Source organism: Ranitomeya imitator, chromosome 10 (assembly GCF_032444005.1).
Source record: "Ranitomeya imitator isolate aRanImi1 chromosome 10, aRanImi1.pri, whole genome shotgun sequence".
Taxonomy (NCBI): Eukaryota; Metazoa; Chordata; class Amphibia; order Anura; family Dendrobatidae; genus Ranitomeya; species Ranitomeya imitator.
In genome coordinates this window covers 40,007,542-40,022,022 of record NC_091291.1, presented here as the reverse complement: position 1 = coordinate 40,022,022, position 14,481 = coordinate 40,007,542, and the positions used below count along the sequence as shown (strand labels likewise).

Below are 14,481 nucleotides of genomic sequence, written 5' to 3'. Positions count from 1 at the left end.
AGTTCGAGTCCTCACGGCTGCATGTTTCATGGCTGCTAAACAGCCACAAAACTTACGGGTTTTGCATCTTCCTCCCATACATGTTAATGGGTTGTTTCTGCAACGTGCAGAGATTTCTGCATTCAAGTGATTTTTTTGCAACAATCTACTATGTATGAGATCAGTTCCTGCTATAAACCTTTGGCAGCTGCGATGGAAGATGGAACATACTCAAATCCTATATGCCCGATCCTTCTCTCCTCCATCAACAGGACGATCCACCCATATTTATCTAATGTCTGGAAAAAGGTTGAAATGATTTGTATACAGTCAAAAGGAATTGTCCAAGTATATGTGACTGCACATTTGTGAATCCTCACAGCGTGCACAGTGCGCGCTATCATTATTCTCTGGTGTGTGACCCCAATTATCCGATTTGCCTACAAGCAGTCACATGCCAACTAGACGTGCATGGCCTTGCTTAATACAAGGAAGCTGAGTAAAGCCGGACAGGTCTAGTCGGGATGTGGCTGGAGGTATGCGCCGACACAGGAGAATCCTGACAGCGCACATTGTACACGCTGTGAAGATTACCAAGTCTGCAGTCACTTTATGTGTACCCCACCCTGGACAAGCCCTTTAATAGAGTTGTCCATTTTGACCTCTTTCGATTGAAAACTTCTTTCCCATGTTCAGTGTTTTGGTATAGCGGCCAGATCAGTGCTCCATGGCCGCTAGATGGGAGCGGTGTAAAATGCCTCCTACCTGTCGATATTTTGATAAGCTGGCCAGGCTGCGATGTCATGTGTGCGTCATGCAGCAAGGATGACATCCCGCCTGGCCGGCTAATCAAAGAGGAAGGATGCACTCTGTTCACGTGTTTGCTTTTCAACAGTACTCATGTGCTATTCGTGACCACATGACCGCTGCAGGCAATCACTGCCCTCACTGGAGATGCCTTGACGACTCGAGACAATACTGGACCAGCAGGAATGTAAAAGGCATTTTCTATTTTATCACATCTGCTGCTTTTTGAGACAATCCTTTAAGTCATTGGGCGCAAGAGATAAATAGAGTCCAATTGATCTGTTTTCCATTATAGCTTAGCAAATTGTATCCATGTTTTAATTTTTGCATGGATTTTAAAAAGGACTTTTAAACACAGTTTGGCAAAAAAATATGCGATAACTGATTGCATATTGTCACAACTCCATGACTCATAACGCACTGAGTTTCCATTTTTTCCATGCCCCGGGCTATTTTAATGTGGGAGCATTTCTAACTTATACCCTTCCCCTAGTACATGAAAGCTGCAATGGGAATAGACTGTTTTAGGACAGCCTGTCTCCGAATTACGCTGACATTTTGGAATTTGGCAAACGCCTGCGTGCGGTAATCAGATCTAATTCAGACAATACAATTATCGGTAAAAATTTGCTATTCATTCAAATTGAAAATATAGGGAATGTTAATATACACTGTCATTTAATTCCTCGCCATTTTTTAGGATCTAATTTTCTTGTCAGCGAATCAAAACATTTTGACAACCTTCGACAGGAGGCGTGACGAAGCCATTCAGGTGAAACGCGCGTCGAGGCTCCCCTCTCTGCCTGCAGCACCCTGTTATTCACCGCAACCATGTCTCAAGGTAATGGTATACCGGCTTTAACTTATTTTCTATATTTGTAACTATGTTGTCTTGCTTTGGATATATATCCCCTGTTACCCATTATATCTAGGAGACTATCCCACTTTTACATCTTATGTACATTAAGGAGTACCACCCCAGGGCACTACTTAGCATTCATTGGCCTGCAGTCAGAGTAGGGTGCTCAAATTTCTCTCATGTTATCTTTAGCATTGTATTTTGTCATCTATTACATGCTATTTTTTAGCTGTTCCTTTCTACTACCTGTTTTGTCTATGTATTATTATAACCTATAGTATTTTTTGTATATTTCATACCTTAATAAATTTATATTGGCATATATTTCTTTTGTACCTCTATTTTTTATGCACAGACCTTTTGGTTTATGACCATTCCCTAATACATCTAGGGATTATCTCAGTGTCTGGTGCTATTTTTTAGGTTCCTATGGATTTGGCTTAGATGTATGCCCCCTGCTGGCCGAGAGGGCACTATCGTTTAGGTGTTTTTTATCTGTTAAATGCCCACAGTGTGAACATGCTCTCATACTTTGCATGTATAAGAACTTATGCTCCGGCTCATTTCTTTGGTTTTGCTGCAGTTTTTTGTAGTTTGTACAAACAGGGGTATGACTCCTTTTTTGAGCTAGGCATTTCATTTATATGGATTCCCATGGGCAAGTGTTTGACGAGTTGGACCCCAATTCTCCTCTGCCCCACCCACACTAGGTGAGGTTTTAATACTAGAGGATAGGACCTTTCCGATTGGGATGCACCTTGTCGCGGTGGGATGGCTTTTACGCTTTTTTTATTAAAAACAGTGTTTACTAAGTACTTCATGTTATTTACATGTACTATTATTATTTCCTTACAGCAGGTTATATGTTCAATTTGTTTCTCTCTTAGGTTTTGTACAATCTTTATCAGTATGTCTTTGGAGTGTGGATGGAAACCGGAGAGAGGAAACCCACAAAAACATGTGGAGAATATACAAACTCATTGCAGATGTTGTCCTTGGTGGAATTTGAACCTAGGATCCTAGCTCTGCAAGGCTGCACTGCTAACCACTGAGCCACCGTGTTAACTACTGAATCACCGTGCTGCCATTTCAATTGCCAAGTCTAAACCTTGTCTATGTATCTATCAGGTGTGTGAATGGGACTGGCTTAGCTGCTGAAAAGAGCCGTCAGACAGCCCCCTTCTTCCTCTGTCATGATCACGTGCCAACACAAGAGACATTGTTCTTAAAGCCATGCCAAAAGGGTGGCAACAGTGGCTTTGAATGGAGCAGCTTTCCTTTTGTCAGGCTTGATACAGAATATCCATGTTTTAAAAGGACTGATAATATAATAGGGTGGTTCCTATCTGAATGAATGGGGTTTGTGCTCATTGTTTGGGGCCCTGCTTTTTAAGCCAGTAAAGTTCTACAAATTCCCTCCAGCTATTTGTGGCACATTTCCTTGAGAAGTGTAAACTAAGCTCCGCACTTATATAGTAACCATTGTACTTTTCGCAGAAATGCTGAAAATCTGACCCAGTTTCCAGAGGAATGTTCGCGCTGTAGACTCACTTGGGGCCTTTAAATCTTCAGCTTTCCAAATGGAAAAACCATGGTTTTAATACTTTACGAACTCACAGTTTCAAAGAATGTACTGTTTTTTTATGGGGGTAGAATGCAAAATCTAGTTAAAGCATCAACCATGTGGCTGGATTGTGATTTGATTAAATAAAGACTTTAAAAAAACATTAAAATAATGATAAATGATATATTTAGTGTGGTCACCTTATACAAGTGCTAGAGACGTATGGCACAGCCAGTACTCCTCCCTACGTTGGGTAGAAGAACATGCCAGCCTGTGCCTATAGGAGGTAGTATGAAAAGGGTTAATCTATCACCACCATGGGTCTACATGCTCTTATATCAGATTTGAGCTTCATAGAGGGTTCCCTTACACAGGATCCCGCTTTATTAGCCACTCTAGAGGACTTCAGCCATGTATCATGTGGTAGCCCCCTCATTAGAATTGCTTAACAGTGGTATAAAAGAAATCATCATATTCCTGTTTCCAAAAAATTGGAGAAACCCAAACTTGTATATTCGACCTGGGGTTCTGCCAGTCTCGATGAACTTCTCAGTGTTTCCTCCATTAACCTACCCATACACGATATTGCAATTGCCTAAGGATGGATCATCCATAATTCCAAAGCAGCATGCTCGATGTCTTGGGGTCATATTTGACAAAGAAACTTTCCTTTCTTCCTATCATCAGATCACTCGCTTGTTTATGTCATCTGCATCTTAAAAACATCTCCAGAATCCAACCTTTTCTGACTTTTGAAACGGCAAAAACTCATACTGTGGCTCTTATTCATTCTCAACAGGACTACTGCAACTCTCTACTGATCGGTCTCCCTCTTACTAACCTTTCTCCTCTCCAACCCGCTCAGAATGCAGCAGCCATTGTGGAATGTGTGTCCAGCTGCTTCACCGATGCCTCCACCTTGTGCCAGTCCTTGCACTGGTTACCCATCTGCTATAGAATACAATACAAACTTATCGCTCTCACCCACAACGATCTGCACAGTGCTGCACCATCCTACATCTCCACCTTCATCTCCTTCTATCGCCCTACACGTGCCCTCCATTCTGCAACTGATCTAAGACAAACGTCTTTCAGAATTCCAAGCCTCACATCTCTGTCTCTAAGACTTCTCTCATGCTGCACCAGTTTTCTGGAATGCACTACCCCTGACAATAGGACTAATATTTGGCCAACTTATTTTTAAGTGTGCTTTAAAAAAACACACCTCTATAGACAGTCCTATCACCTCAATTCACTAATGTAACTCTTGCCTCTTCCCACTTTCTAAATTTTCTTCAGAATATGGTCTCTCTTATTCATCTGTCTCCACATCATCCATGGACCCAATAGCACTTGGTGACTGTACTAGAGATCCTGGTTGATGACCGGATGATGCATATTTATATCATAAACACTATTTATTATGAGGATGGATGGACCGTACTTGGCAGCATGTTTTACCTAAGGTTTCTCCCTATTTCTTTACAGATTGCAGCTTGTGAGCAGGACCCTCACTCCTGCTGAACTATATATTACTCTATACAGTCTTTATTCTTTCTACTTGTCCTCGCGTAATTGTAAAGTGCTACAGACTATGTTGGTGCTATATACATAAAATTATTATCATCTAGTCTGTAGACTGCCTGTGTATCCTGTATCACAGACTGAACATTCACTGGTACAAATGGTTTTGAGAATTTTCATTTGTCACCAGTCGCCCCTTTCTATGATTAGAGGAGCAATTCCAGTCACAGCATTATATATATATATATATATACTAGATTGTGGCCCGATTCTAACGCATCGGGTATTCTAGAATATGCATGTCCCCGTAGTATATGGACAATGATGATTCCAGAATTCGCGGCAGACTGTGCCCGTCGCTGATTGGTCGAGGCAACCTTTATGACATCATCGTCTCCATGGCAACCATTATGACATCTACGTTGATACTGTGCCCGTCGCTGAATCAGAAACGTGAGATGTCTACGTCCTTTATGACATCATCGTCGCTGTGCCCGTTGCTGATTGGTCGAGGCCTGGTGGCCTCGACCAATCAGCATCGTCGCTGTGCTCGTTGCTGATTGGTCGAGGCCTGGCGGCCTCAACCAATCAGAGACGCAGGATGTCTACGTCCTTTATGACATCATCGTCGCTGTGCCCGTTGCTGATTGGTCGAGGCCTGGCGGCCTCGACCAATCAGAGACGCGGGATTTCTATGTCGATGCTGTGCCGGTCTCTGATTGGTCGAGGCCTGGCGGCCTCGACCAATCAGAGACGCGGGATTTCCAGGACAGACAGACAGACAGACAGACGGAAAAACCCTTAGACAATTATCTATATATATAATTGTCTAAGGGTTTTTCCGTCTGTCTGTCTGTCTGTCTGTCCTGGAAATCCCGGCTCTCTGATTGGTCGAGGCCCCCAGGCCTCGACCAATCAGAGACCGGCACAGCATCGACATAGAAATCCCGCGTCTCTGATTGGTCGAGGCCGTCAGGCCTCGACCAATCAGCAACGGGCACAGCGACGATGATGTCATAAAGGACGTAGAAATCCCGCGTCTGATTGGTCGAGGCCGCCAGGCCTCGACCAATCAGCAACGGGCACAGCGACGATGATGTCATAATGGTTGCCATGGCGACGATGTCATAAAGGTTGCCTCGACCAATCAGCGACGGGCACAGTCTGCCGCGAATTCTGGAATCATCATTGTCCATATACTACGGGGATATGCATATCCTAGAATACCCGATGCGTTAGAATCGGGCCACAATCTAGTATATATAGATTTATGTATGTATATATATATATATATATATATATATACGGTATATATATGTAAATAGCTTTTTTGCAATTCTCTAAATTTCAAGAACAAGTTCACTTATGGTTAATCTGCAAATGTGTTTTGATCTACGGTATAGCATCAGAAAACAAAATGTATATGTTAAGATACTGATCAGGAAACCACCGGTGACAGGAAACAAACTGTTGCGTTGATGATGTACTTTCATCCTTCTCATGTGTTGGTCTCTTGAGAGTTTTCACGTCTATCGGTTCTGATACTTAGTATTTGACCATAAAAAAAATGTATGACCTTATTTTTGGAAAGTTTGAGTCTACACATTTGTCTATTGTCGTCCATTTTAGTAACCTGTCTCTTATAAATCACCGAGAGCAGCTTTTTGTCTGAATATTTTCCATCAATTACTACATTAAAGTCATTGTGATGATGGGTGTGAATGAAGATGTCACAGATAACATCACACCACTATGGGTTTTCATCTGCCATGTATACCAGTAGAGAAGGATCATCCATGTACTTCTCCGATGGACACTTGAATTCCGATCTCCCAATTATTAAATGTAGACCGAGTATACCCCTGTGGTAGAAATCTAGGCACACAATTTAGATTTCAGCATACATAATCCTTTGTTCCCCAAAGCTAAGTGATACCAAAAATGCTCGAAACTTATAACTTCACCCCATAATGGTAGTTTTTCTATAGTTTCCAAAGTCTTAACTAAGTTTTCCAAAGTCTTAACTAAGTTTTCCTTTCCCTTGGACATATAACATGGCTCGGTCCATGGTCACCAGGCAGTTCTAAACAAAGCTTCTACAGATAGTCATTGCACTAGATTCTTCAACTATCATGTCCTAGGGTAACCTCAACCTTCACCCTTCAACCAGTGTACAGGATGTGGACTCAAATGCCCTGGGTTGACTTCTCAGAGTAGCTGCTGGCAGGTGGAAGAGTTTGGCAGGAATGGTCAAATCGCCAGATGAAAAAAATAAGAATGGACAAAAAGGGAAAAGATCATTAAACAGAAAAATAATAAATGGTCTGAATTCAGAACGACAATCAAACAGGCAGAACAGGAGCTCAGCAAGAGAACTGAACCAGAACTAGTAAAAGCTATAACTGGTAGCTCGGAACAGTAAGCTAAGAGCTTTAGTAGGGCATGGTGTTTTCCCGTTGGCCACAGAAAGGACGTGATTACTCCACACCCCTACACTGACCAAAGTTTTGGGTGGCACAGGTTTTGTCCAGCCATTGAGGCTGGTGTACCTTCTAGTCCACCGTCACCAGTGCCACCCACAGAATTAATATGGCGGTGCCTGATGAGGGAAGCAGACATCACAAGATGAGGTCCAAGTTGACATGTGACTAGACAAAGATTGATCTTGCTACCCTTGCCCTGTGGTTTAGGCAGAATTTTGCTTCATCACTAGTTAAACCCCATTCATCAGCAGCTACTGCCTGGGTGCATGACATTACCACCCCTGCCTAAACTGCCTGGCAGGCTACAATTTAGTCCAACAATGCTCGGAATCATAGAGTAGATACTACCAGTGCCGATGGAGGCATTCTCTTATAATGGGGTCTTTCGAGTTCCATCATTCTTCATGGTAATTTGGCTGGAAGAACCGCGTTACATGCAGTGTCAAATCTGCCAAGATTGACAACAAAGGCTCCCAGCGAATCCTCTTTTGAAAGTATGAATACAGCCTTACATATACAGTATATTATGGATTTATGTTAAATTTATCCATACAGAACGCTTTTCTCTCGCTCAGGCTGATTTTATTCTAACAGATCCGGGTCTAGTATTTAGTTTCCCAGCTATATTCCAGTATATTCACTTTAATATATGCTTCTTTGATGTCTGTGTAAAACAATGACATCAATGTCTGGGCTTCAGATCTAACAGTACGGGACATCTTGTGACTTTTACAATTTTATAAGTAAATGTTTGAATGTGACAACTTATAATAAGTGACTACATAAAGTCCTAATGTCACATTAAAAAAAAACACATGAAAGGCTACTTATTACTCAACCAAAGCATACACACTAGAGAACCAGTGTTGTATCAACTTCTCGGCAAGTCTAGAAATGATCTTAAAGGTTTTTTTCCAAATCGGCAAGCTATGACCTGTCCCCAGGTTAGGTGATAGTTTGATCACCACTGATAAAAAAGAATGGAGCCCTGGAATACCCCTTTAGAATGGATCAAAGGCCAAATGTAATGCCTCTGCGCTATTCATTGTCTATGGGACTGTGTAGAGAAGACCAAGCTCTGTACTCGACAATCCGATTGACAATGAGTGGAGTGGTTGAGCGCCTGCGTGGTCACTGATCCTTTGTTACATGGCATTTCAGGGTCCTGTTCTTCAGATATGTGTGGGTCCCAGCAGTTGAACCACACAGCAAAAGTTAACGTCCATTTACATCGACCAACCTGCAAAACAATATGACCACTGATGGGTAACTTTTTGCCGATGGTCGGATGTTCAAATACCTGTTTCACAGACAGATCAAAGTAAATGATGCACACTGAGCGATCTATACTAGATCTCTCAGTGCTCATAGACAACCATGGTTATCAGCAATGCAAGTCCTGTTTACACAGGACTATGCACTACTGAAAATAATCTTTTGTGCTGAACAAAAAATAATTTCACCCAACGAACAAGCATTTTGCTCATTCATCAGGTGGTCGGTAGCCTGTTTACATGGCAAGATAATCAAGAAATGAGCATTTTTAATAATGCCTGTTCACGACTTTCTTGTAGTGTTAATGTCCCTTTATTTTCATGTTTTTAAATGGGTAAAATTGTAAAGGGTTTGTAAGCACAAACAGCTTTGCAATTTACCTCTTTTTAAAAAATACTCTCCATTCTCAAGAATGGAGGGATTTTTAATTTTACTGTTTATTTCTCATTGTCTAGTTTATCCGCCACTTCTGCGGTCCATCAGTGGTGGCTGGTCTCCTAGGCAAGGAGTGTAGTGCTTACAAGTGCTATACTGCTTGTAATCCATCCTCCGAAGCTAGCCAAATTGCTTCAATGTCCCTGCTTTCCTCCGACGACGTAGCGGCAAAGCTGTCTCTGCTTGCAGAATCGGAGATATCATAGTTTAGGCCAACAGTACAACCATGGTGGAGGTTTGAACTGTTTATCATGTTGGAAGCCAAGACGATGGAGAGGGGTGCATTCCCGAAAGTCCAACTTGAGACAAGGCCATATGGAGACCCACAAATTATGATGATGGAAGTCCCCTGCTCTCGTTTGTATTGGTATTCTGTACTATACTCTATGGTAGATTCAGGTGAGCTGCTTCCATATCTCGGGATCAGTGGTGGTGGAGGGCTTGGACTCAAGTTTTTAGACACCTACAAGCCATGAATGTCATAGAAAAACCTTAGAGCAAGAAGACCTTCAGTCACACCACCATTTATGCTCAAACATGTATCAGAAGCACATGACTAATGCACATAATCATCCACAATTCCTTGTGTAATTACGGCATGCACCACTGAATCATGGACTTTAGCTGTTACTCTTACAAGTAAACTTTTCCATATCATCTGGATTGAATCAGTTTTCCTAGCAACCTTGACTCAAGAGAAATGTCACAACAGGAGGTGATGTCATCACGTCGCTTCGATAACACTGACGCCATCCAGAGGGTAAAGGGGAGTTCAAGGGAATGACGTTCCATCACTCGTGGAAGCTGGTGCTCTACAACCATGAAGGCACTATAGTAACTGGTGATGAGGACATAACTGTTGGAGATAGACAGTTTGGATCTTGGTCGGGGAAGGGGGCGTCATATATTACTTTGATCTTAGTGATTAGTGCTCCTTGAAAAATGTATTACTTTGGGTGATGAACATCATTGAGATGGCTTACCCAGTTGCAACCCCTCCTACGTAAACAGCAATGGAGGCAAACGCTGGTCCTGTTAACTAAACCGTGCATTACATAATTGCCCATTTATTTGAAAGGGTGACATGTAATATTACAGTGCCCCAACACAGGCCATTACAGCTTTCATCTGCTTGCAATCAGCTGATCGCCCTCATTTAAAGGGTCCAGAAAGGTCAGCCATTTAAAAAAGAAACTCTCATTAGAAAATGAGATCTGATTTTTGTGTTACATGTATTTTAAAAACATTTTGCTTTTTTACATATATTACAATGTTAATTTAAAAAAAAAAAGAAGAAAAAAAACAAATAATTAGATCATATTGCAATTTTCATACTGGCCACGGGGACTTTTTTGGACTCATGCTTCTTGTTCTTTTAGGAAGTGTTTTCAGCAGGCTCATTATCATCAGAGGCAGGATTACTATGACCGGTAACACATCTATACAGATGATAACACAGGATCTACCATTCACCATACGTGACGTCACAGCTGACTATGCTCCTCCACCTCTCGCAATGAACTTTGTACACCTTCATTAGGCGCTTCAAGACAAAGGATAAGGACTGGATCTGACCAATGTGGGCGAATTTCCAGAAACAACAGGGAGCTGGGACCTAAAGTATCACCAGTAAAAATTACAACATTTGTATTCTTCATTTTTAAGAGATTGCAATATGTAAAAATATTGGCAAAAAAATAAAAAGTAAAGCAAAAAAACTGATTGAAACGGCAGATAATTTTCTGATGATTGCTTCCCTTTAAGAGCACGCTGGAGCATTACAGTCAAATGATAACATGTGTCAGATGCATAGCTATTTTCCTAGCGATGCCGAATGATGGGCAACCAACAGAGAAATCCCCCACCCTGTCACAGATATGCGCAAATAAAGAGAAAACATCTGCTGCTCAGTTTTCGGAAAAATAGCAGAACACAAAGGACTTCATGCAATGAAACTAGTGCAGACTAACAGTGCTGGTCTTGGCACACAAGTTTACATAACGGCAAAATAGTGTTTTTTTTCCATTGTCAGTTAAGGGGATCTTTTTAATTTTATATAAATAGGACCTAAACAAAAAAGGATATCTTGCTAAATTGGAAAAATAGTCTAATAGGTGGTCCCCATGGGTAAGGCTTTATGTACACGTGTAGGCACCATTACAACACAGCCCTTATATATCAGATAGTATTCTATACTGCAAGTCATCTGACCCTCGGACAGAAGATTCTCATGCTTCTGGAGTCCAACCCTTGGTTCTCTGATTGGCGTCTCTTTCCACCGAGCCACAACAGATACACCTTTTCTTTCCGTCGGTTTTGGGTACCAGGAGTTTTTCATTTACCCTGTTTATCTGCCCTATCGCCTTTTGGGTGCAGCTTTAAATACCTTCCCTTGCTGGTGATAGACTTTGTTGGATTCATTCACTTTTTTGTATTTGTGTTGATTGCAGTTGTTTAGTGAGTGATTCCTTTATTCCTTAGGGAACTGCTACTCTACCGAACCTGTCTTCCTTCTCACTGAAGTGACGCCGCCATCAGAAATGTCTGGCAGCAGCATATTCTTCTCTTCCCATACGGAAGACATGCATGCTCAATGTGGCAAAGAGTGCATGTGCATGGAGGAGTAAGGAAAGATAAAGAAGGTGCATGGCCACCTAAAGTCCAAGACAATTCCATGTCAACTCAGCCATTCATCCAAAAATCCTACTACTCTGCAGCATAATGCAAAAAAATGGGGTCACCTTGCAACCTGCAGTGTAACGACACAGTAAGGCACAATAAAAATTTGATTTTGACTTTTTTTATGTTTGTCACAGTCACAACGCATCCTCATTCACTTGCATTCTGCTTAGATGTAGCAGCGGCATGTAACCATGTTTCGCTGCGTGACCTCTTGCAGCCATAGTCACCATGTGGCCCCAACCTAAACATGAAATTTACCCTCTACAGGGAGTTCATGCCTTGCTTTATTAGGGCACATGTAAGGTCAGTGATTGGATCAACTGTATATCTGAATTGTCCATTACAAGTCATAGATCTTAAACCCACCTACGCTTCATCAGGGGCTCAGGTTGCTGCAAGTCATTTCCACTAAACTTTATGCCTGTTGTATAATTGCAGATTCTCACCAGTAAATCAGTGAACAGCATGTGCTCATTTTGGGGCACAACAGGTCTAAACAACAAGTAACTAAACCAACGGTAAGAATAGAGCTACGAATATTAAAGGAAGGGGCAGCTTGGCGATAATCTTTAACAGTCAGCCATGGATATCCTCAGAATGTGTACACTGGATATCAGGATTAGCGCATTTTAAGACATTTTCCACATTTGAGGATTTTCTGTTCTCATAATTTGTAGAGTGAAAATTTTTGGCCATATACGGTGGGTCGAGACAGAATAGAGATGTGAGGGCTTGGTCTGATCCCTTGAAAGAATCATTTTTATTGAACCCATTAGACTGCGCTTCTGAGCTACTAAAAGTATCTAACAGTCAGACTTTAAGAGGGGATACGTCCTCTGAGGACAAAATTATATAAATTGAATGGAGAACTATCAGAAATATCACTGTTAGGGCACGTTCAGTATTTGGTCAGTATTACATCAGTATTTGTAAGCCAAAACCAGGAGTGGGTGAAAAATACAGAAGTGGTGACGTGTTGCTATTATACTTTTCCTCTCCTGGTTTTGGCTTACAAATACGGATGTAAAATACTGACCAAATACTGAACATGTGAACGTGGCCTTACAGCTATTTCCCTGATATCTTCTCGGAAGGCAGAGAATTAATTTTTTTTTCATTGGCGGAAAATATATTTCGGCCCTCACCCCTAGCACATAGCACTCCCGCACATGCTTTCTAGCAAGTCAAGTCCGAATATGACAAACCTTTACCAATCCAGATGTCCCGTCAAAAAGACCTTGAGTGTTTAACTATACCATTAAAGTAAAACAGAACAAAACTTTAAACTTTCAGCAAAAAAGTTCAAAATTGATAACAGGCACCCATTATTTTTTTTTTTCCCCAGCGGCGGCACATCAAAAAGCTGCTTAGGAATAGGAAACTTCAGATGACCCAAATATGACTTGCTCTAACTATGAAGCATGTGTACATTTCTTATTCTAATAAAACACAGACATCAAGGATTTCTCTAGAGGACGACGCAAGCGGCGTTCAATCGGAGTATCTGCAAGGCAAATGTTGCCAGGACATTGTATCACTCATTAAACCATTTGAATAATTCATCCATCGGCTTACACTCGCATGGCCTTTGAGCGCTCGCATCATCATTTACTGGTTGGGGAAATGTATTTCACAAGTCTTGAGGTCTGACGTTTGCTTAACATCTGCTTTGAAGAAGTCCCTAGCTCCAAGTTCCAAATTCTGATAACAGACGTAAAAGTAAAGTTTACTGCCCCGAAAGAGACAGACGGGGTAAAGGGTATCCTATCATGGGTCAATGTACACAGATCTAATATGTATTTGTTTGGCCTGTTCTCTTTTCCCTTTTGCACCTATATTGAAGGTGTCTTGGACCCCTTTCATTGACACTTACAATATAGTATCTACATTGAAACAAGACGTAAACAATATATTCTTCATCCATACCATAAAAACAATTTTTCCCTATATGTAGCAATTTTCACTTATCTGTTGCAATAGCAAAAGTCTGCGTAACTATTTGGTAAATACAGTAATCAGACATCTAATACATGAATCCATTGTTGCACCATTCATTATTAAACAGACCAACATGTAAAAAGTTTACGCTTTAGATCTCCAACACTAAACTATTATTTACTCACCGGAGAGCAATACACGTCCTTGTAACAAAGGGTGGAAGCGAAGGGATGAAATTCAGCAATGCAGATGTCTGGGTCCCTGTGATACAATGTAAACTACAAACTTTAGGACTTCACCCTCTGTTGAATGATTCACAAAGCAGAACTGCCCCCTCCAGAGCTCACTGTCCGCCTACAGTTACTCCTACTAGGGAGGGCACATGCAGAATGTGGGAGTCAGCCTGTGTTGTGTGTCAGTCTGGTTCTACAAGGAGTGGAGCTGCGCTGTCACATCGCAAGTACACTGTCACTCCTACATTATAACAACATGCATAGGAAACTTGCTGAAACTTGCGGTTCTACATCCACTGTGATGGCCTAGTAAAGATGAGCAAATCGATTCAATGCAAATCTATTTCGGAACTAATTTTAGGAAAAGCGATGAATCCGGAGAATTCAAACAATTTGCAATTCGATTCACGTAACATAGTAACATAGTTAGTAAGGCCGAAAAAAGACATTTGTCCATCCAGTTCAGCCTATATTCCATCATAATAAATCCCCAATAAATCCCTAATAATTGTATGATACAATATTGTTCTACTCCAGGAAGACATCCAGGCCTCTCTTGAACCCCTCGACTGAGTTTGCCATCACCACCTCCTCAGGCAAGCAATTCCAGATTCTCACTGCCCTAACAGTAAAGAATCCTCTTCTATGTTGGTGGAAAAACCTTCTCTCCTCCAGACGCAAAGAATGCCCCCTTGTGCCCGT

The 14,481-nt window shown here is 41.5% G+C and overlaps 1 protein-coding gene across 1 annotated transcript in view; it reads right to left on the bottom strand.

The window, feature by feature from the left end:
• The window catches only part of CD37 (CD37 molecule), an 87,718-nt gene extending 73,843 nt beyond the window's left edge, over positions 1–13,875 (bottom strand). The window contains exon 1 of the mRNA XM_069742376.1: positions 13,732–13,875. The gene's annotated coding sequence lies outside the window, so the exon portion shown is untranslated. The remainder of the gene's footprint in view (positions 1–13,731) is intronic.
• Between the last annotated feature and the right edge of the window lie 606 nt (positions 13,876–14,481).